General features: G+C 29.6%; 1 non-coding gene across 1 annotated transcript; it reads right to left on the reverse strand.

Annotated features, from left to right (window-relative positions):
- Window positions 1-6,834: 6,834 nt before the first annotated feature.
- LOC131171628 (small nucleolar RNA R71) lies at window positions 6,835-6,941 on the reverse strand. Its single transcript, XR_009142287.1, has one exon. It is a non-coding gene; the product is annotated as a small nucleolar RNA R71 (small nucleolar RNA).
- Window positions 6,942-7,218: the final 277 nt, after the last annotated feature.

Genomic DNA, 7,218 nt, shown 5'->3' on the forward strand with positions numbered 1-7,218 from the left:
ATCAATAATCGAATCAGAATTGGATAAAAGAATCGATTTTATACATAAATTTTTTTATATTTTTTAGATATATTTTATAATTGAACAAAATTTAATTAAGATTGTAATATATATATTATCTTTTTATTTTTTAACTTTTTGAAATAATTTTAATCTTAAATACATTAAATCATCTTATAATTCTTAATTATATCATATGTTAATTATATAGTGTACTTTTTAATTTTTAATTATATATGTATGTTTAAGTTGAAAATTACTTAATTAAGAAATGTATAAAAGATTATATAAGATTCTTATTAAGGAATATATTTTTATATTAATATTATTTTAGTGTTAGTATTATTATTTTTATTGTTATTTTCATATTAAAAATATAAGATTATATTTTTTTATTTTAAAGTAAGCACAAGAATATTGTAGTTTTATGTGTAAAAATAAAGATTTGAAATGAAATTAGAACTAAATTTGAACTAAAATAGAATCAGAACAAGAATTAGAATAGTATTGAAATTGTTTAGAATTGAATCAAAGCAAAAATTAAAATGTAGTTCCTAAAAGTTAAAAAATTGAAGATTTGATTTGGATTCTGATTCTTAACCAGAATTGTACCAAAAGTGGAACAAACAATCTATTGATTAAGAGAGTGTTTGGTTCACCTGTTGGGTGCAGCTGATAGCTGATAGACACCCAAACAGTGAACTAGAGTATTTGACAAGTTTAAAAAAATAAAATTGATAGCTGATGGGTAACTGATATGGTACCCATCAGCTGCAGTTTGTATCAGCTCTATTTTTAGAGTTGATTTTCATCAACTGATAGCTGATTTGGTTTTATTTTTTATTTTGATCATATTACCCTTTTTTTATTTAACTTGAAAATTAATATTATTAATACTTTTATCTTTTTTATTTATAATTTTAACATATTTCAACTTTGTTAAAATATTTTTTTATTAATAACATAAAATATAAAATATTTATTTATATCTAAATACTTAGAATTAATTATAAATTTTTTTATTAACAATAATAATTACTTTATTATTTTATCTATATTTTTAAAGTTATTTATTTTTTTTTAAATAATTATTTTCTAATTTCAATAATAAAATAAATGATATTATACGATAGATTAATAATTATATATTTATTTTAATAATATAATAAATGATATAATATATTAATTTAATAATTATATATTTAATTTAATAACAAAATAAATGATGTAATATATTAATTTAATAATTATATATTTAATTTAATAATAAAATAAATAATATAATATAATAAAATTGTAATTTTATATTTATTTAAATAATAAAATAAATTATACTATATATACCCTTGTTAGTCATTTCACATATCAACAGCAACAATTAAATATAGTTTTACCAAACACTTAACATAAATTAGCTATCATCAGCTATCAGCTAACAGTAATAGCTATCAGCTATATTTAACGGTTAAATCAAACAGGCCCTAAGTAGGCAAGTGAAATCACAAAGTTGAGGTATTCATTTTATAAATTTAATATTATTATATATCTTTATGAGATATTTTCTAAATAAAAATAATATTTACTAAATACTAAAAATGATTTACTAATTGAATCAATAAAAATACAGTTTAATTTAAAAAAAGGATATATATATCTATACAATTATTTCTTGTATTAGCATAAACTATATTATATCAACATAAAGTAATTAATAACTATTAATTATCTTTCCATTTTATTGTCTTTTGCACAATAAATTATGTAAAATTTTCTCTATTTATTGTCTTTTTGAAAAATTATTTTTAAAAAATAAAAACTAAATATGATTGTGTGAGAATTCAATTAAATTCTTTTCTTTCAAATTATTTATTCAAAATAAAGCCTTAAAAAAAGTCAATATATATAAAATGTAAAGGAGAATAAATGCCAATATGGCACATTAGATAATATATTTACATATATTCACGCAAATAAAGTGGGAATTACAAAAAAAAAAATATTTAAAAAAAAAATAAATAGATTATAGACAAATGATATATTTTGCATGAAAGTAATATGATTTCTTGGTTTCTTCTTAGAGTCTTGTAAAAGGACCTATGCTCTTATCTTACAAAAGGACATGCACTCTTGTTGGAGTCTTATTGGAGTCTTACAAAATGACCTATATTCCTCTCTACTTTCACAGTTCTTTCTTGGTTTCTTATAAAAGTACCTACAATCCCTTCTAATTTCTTAATTCCTTCTTGGAGGCTTACAAAAGAACCTACATTCATCATCTAATTTTTTAGCTCCTTTTTAGAATCTTACAAATGGACCTATACTTTTGCTCTAATCTTTTTTTTCTTTTTTAATTCCTTCTTAGAGTCTTACAAAAAGATGTACACTTTGCCCTACTCTGATTTCTCAATTTCTTCTTTGAGTTTTACAAAAGGACCTACAATCTGCTCTAATTTTTTTCGTTCCTTCCTCTTACAAAAAGGACATACACTCATGCTATAATTTCTTAGTTCCTTCTTGGACTTTAATAAAAAGACCCGCATTCATACTCCAATTTCTTAATTCCTTCTTGAAATCTTACAAAAGGATTTATACTCCTGCTTTAATTTCTTATTTACTTCTTAGAGTCTTAAGAGTAGAATTGTAAAATTACATGAGATTGCGTTATCAATGCAATTCCTAGGCCTTGTACCTTCTTCAGATTTTTTTATTTCTACCTTCTTTTAAATACCAACGAGAAAAGGTAAATATGTGAAAGGACAAAATAGTTTTTAAGTTGTCATTATTTACTGTAGCTTCCAGCAAGTTTCAATGAAAATTATATGTAAATGCGGAATACTGATACAAATAGATAATTAGAAATTGTCAAGTTTTCCCTTGCAAGGAAGACGAATGAAAATGGAAATAGTGTAACTGGGTAGGACAGGTGAATTCACAAACTTGAGATGTTCATTGCATCTCTTTTGTGGCAATTGTAGTATATATATATATAAACAAAAGGAAATTGCATTAAGATAAATCATTGTAAGAAATCATGAGTGACAGGACCTCACTTCTGGAGATTAAACTAAAAACTAAATTATATGTGTTTAGCAATGGACAACAGTGTTCACTGATTTACGAGTAAAAGAAATAGAGCAGAATTAATTAAGAAGAAAATTTACAATCAGCGACAATAGAATCAAAATAAGAGAGATAAGGCTGATTGGAGCGTAGAGCTTGTAGCAATAGCAAAGAATCAGACTCTAAAATTACATTGCGAAAGCCATTACAAGTACGTGTGCCACACCATACACCTGATTATCAAATAATCAAAGCTCCTCCAATAAAATCAAAGCATCTTCCAAGGAATCTCAGCGACTGCATCCAGAGAGACACAAATCAAAACATATCCATATTCAACGCTAAATATCTTTGAAGTATCTAAAACAAGCTACATGATACAAAGCGGGCAGAAAGGTGACAGGCAAGAAATATATTAGCACTTCAAAAATCTGATAATCTCAATTCTTGACCTGCTTTTGCCCATAAATATGTGCTACAAGAAACTTTACAAGAGATCCATTAAAAGGATATTTGCAATTCTGCTAGTCATTGTTGACAAGAAATACTAGTATAGTAAACTGCTTGATTTGTTTCTAATGCTGATGGTTTGCGGTCAAGGCATAAGTGAACAGAGAGCAAAGGAAACGCCACAAGAGGGCCATCAAATCTTAGAAACATGAACATTGACCTTCCATTCACCATTATTCACTACGCATTGACTGTTTATATTTCTTGATTGAGCATTGACCACGAGCCACATGCATCATTAAGGAACAATAATGAAACTAAAAACAAAAAGTAAAGCAATACTTCTCTCAGTGAGCGAAAAACAATACATCAATATTAACCCTGCTAATTCTGAACTTAAAACAATATTAAAATTACAGGAGTACTTTTCCTGTAATTTTCCTTAGATACAAATGCACCAAAATTACAGTGCAAATATAGCATGTTATCATTTTTAAACATTGACAACATGGCAGTAATTTTATTATAGAAAACGACAACAATTGCTGCATTTTACGCAACTGCTAGTATTTAAGATAGACAAAATTTCCTGCTTGCCACTGTAATTTTCTTGAGTGGCCTTATAAGTGACAACATTAGGCTTGATTCCCTACTTAGTTATCTCATCAAATAAAGTCACAGCAGATTTCACTAATCCATTCTTGCACAGGGCATCTATAAGTGCAGTGTAAGGAACAACATCAGCATTCAATTAAGGTTGAATAAGTTAATAAATTAGGTGATATGCATGCCCCTTTCATCAATCAAGCTAAGAGCTTCTTGGAGAGAGAGAGCTTCAGCGATTTTCGGATCAGGTGGACCAAGAAGCCCAATTAGCAAGCCTTAATCAGCTGCCCTCTCTAAGCACAAAGAACCCAACCCGCTCAATTTTGTTATGATCCGGACGGGGAGAGGCATCTGTATTGCATTTCAAGAATCCCGAAGCAGGTGATGCACATATTTTGCATAGTCATTTAGGTCTAATTTCACAATCATTTTATTTGGTTATTAGTCATTTTTAGCTAATTTCATTAGTTATTTAGTTAGTTTTCCATAATTGTCAACTTTGGATTAATTTGTAATTTTTGCTTTGTTTTGTAGGAAAAATGGTGTTTTTGAAGGACTAAAGAGAATTTTTGCCATAGAGGAGTGTCTTCTACAGCAAAAAGATGCCAAAAACAAGTTTTCAAGCTGAAATATGCATTGACCAAACTGTGCATAACTTGCCGCATAAGCTATGCAAATCTGCATAAGGAGGAAGATCACTGTTCCAGAACCAGCCGAAATGTGCATAGGGAGACTGCATAACTTATGCACATTCTCACCTCCCTTATGCACATTCACGAATTTGTGCATAACCTATGCACCAAGTCATGCAGCTCCGCATAAGTGACCCAGAACCAATCGCATAAGGGATCGCATAACTTATGCGATCCACTTATGCATCCCATAAAGAGTTCATTAATGAGCTGGCAGAAGATTCCCTTAATGTATTCCTCCTAGAACATACTATTTTAGGGCTCCATGTCAGAAAAATGCTATATATAGTCCCATTTTCTCATTTTAGAAGGGGGGCAAGGAGCAAAGAAGAAGAAGAGGAGGCTGAGCAGAATTTGAGGAGCCATTTTCACCTTCCACACCATTTTCAACTAAGATTTGCAGATTTCTTTCTTTCTTTACACTTTTCTACATTTCTAGTGTTTAATTCCTTACTTCTTAGCTTAGATTAAAGCTTTATTTCCATTTAAACTCATCATATCTTGTAAGCATTATGGATAGTGAGTAGTTTACTTTTGATTCTGGAGTAAGGGTTGTAATATTTGAGATATTTTGTGGATTTTGATTGGGTAATCCATATTTTGTGGTCTTAATGAGTTTTATTCATTTCTTGTATGCTTAATGACATGCTTAATGTAGGATCCCATTGAGTAATGTTCTTAATCCATGGTTGAAGCACCGAAAGGAGAAGGCCTTGTGATAGATAATCAGGAAATTGGACTTAATTAACTTAGACCTAGAAATAGGCTAAGGATTAAGAGGATTCACAGATTAATTAAGGAACTTAATAGGTCTTAATTAATTCTAACTCCACGAAAGTAGGATTAGTTTGATTAAGGTACTCTTTGTCTCACTCGAAAGGGAATTCAAAGGATTTAAGAATTAATCTCCTTAAAACTCATAAGTTTCATAAGATTGGACAACCAATTTAAAATCCCAAAATAGCTCGAATACGAAATCCCGAGCTCCGGAATCATCTTTTTGCCATTGTTAATTTCTAATCGAATTTAATCATTTGCCAATTTAAATATTGCCATATCCGAACTTGCTTATTTCTATTTGATATAATTTTAGTTTAATTAATACATTTTTGAATAGAATATTAATTTTGCACATTTAGATTTCATACTCCATTACCCATTAATTCATCATTTTAATCTCATAAATACTTCAATTTAGTCAACTTTTATATCGAAAATTCAATCATTAACACAACTCCTCGTGGGATCGATATTTTTCTATACTACTTGTAATGCGACCGTGCACTTGCGGTTGGGACGCATCAAGTTTTAGCGCCGTTTGGGAGTTGTTTGTTTAAGATTGAATTCTTGATTATTTTAGTTGTTTTTAGTTTTATCTTTTCTATCTTTTCATTTTGTGTTTGTTTGTTCTTTTTCAGGTACTTTAATCTTTTATGAGAAGAGCTAGAAGCTCAAGTGACACAACCTTACTGTTTAATCCTGAAATTGAGAAATTTTGTAAGGCCAACAAGAAAGAAACCAGAAGAAGGAAGGAAGCTTCGAGAGAAACTGAATTAGAAGCGGATATGGTGATGAAAGAATTAGAATTGGTGTTGGTAATCTTTGAAATGGTCAAAACAATGAAAATGAAGCCCAAGGGAAGAAGTTGTTAATGCAAAGCGTGCCTAGGGAAGTATGATGGATCATGCTTTTCCTCGTTTGATGACTTGAGAGAGCATAGCAAGACCAAGGATTGATGCGACGTTACAAAATTGATTTTGGAGTTCTTCAAATGATCCAAAACTCTCAATTTGGAGGACATCCTTCTGAAAATCCACACACACACCTGAAGAAGTTTGCTATGATTTGCGACATGCAAAAACAACCTGGAGTGTCTGATGATGCAGCAAGATTGAAGCTATTCCCATTCTCTTTGAAAGATAGAGCATTGGATTGGCTTGATTCTTTACCTCACAACTCCATTACAAATTGGGAGCAACTAACTGATGCATTTCTTGCACAATATTTTCCACCTGGAAAAACTCAAGAGCTGAGGAATCAAATGATGACTTTCAGACCAAGAGAAGATGAAACTCTCTATGAATCATGGATGAGATGGAAGGAATTAGAGAGATTATGCCCACATCATGCCATTCCAAAATGGATGATAAATCAGAATTTCTACACAAATGTCACTCCTGCAATCAGAGGAATTATTGATGCTCAAACAGGAGGAGAATTTATTATAAAGCATGAAGATGAAGCTTATGAGTTATTAGAGAAAATTGCAAAGAATACTCATCTTTGGAGTAGTCCAAGAGGACCAGCTCCAACTCAGAAAAGGCAAGCTGCTGGAATGTATGATCTTGATCCATTCAACATGATTAATGCAAAGTTTGATGCACTTACAAATGTCCTTGCTAAGAAGATG

The sequence above is a fragment of the Hevea brasiliensis genome, chromosome 12, assembly GCF_030052815.1.
Source record: "Hevea brasiliensis isolate MT/VB/25A 57/8 chromosome 12, ASM3005281v1, whole genome shotgun sequence".
Classification (NCBI taxonomy): Eukaryota; Viridiplantae; Streptophyta; class Magnoliopsida; order Malpighiales; family Euphorbiaceae; genus Hevea; species Hevea brasiliensis.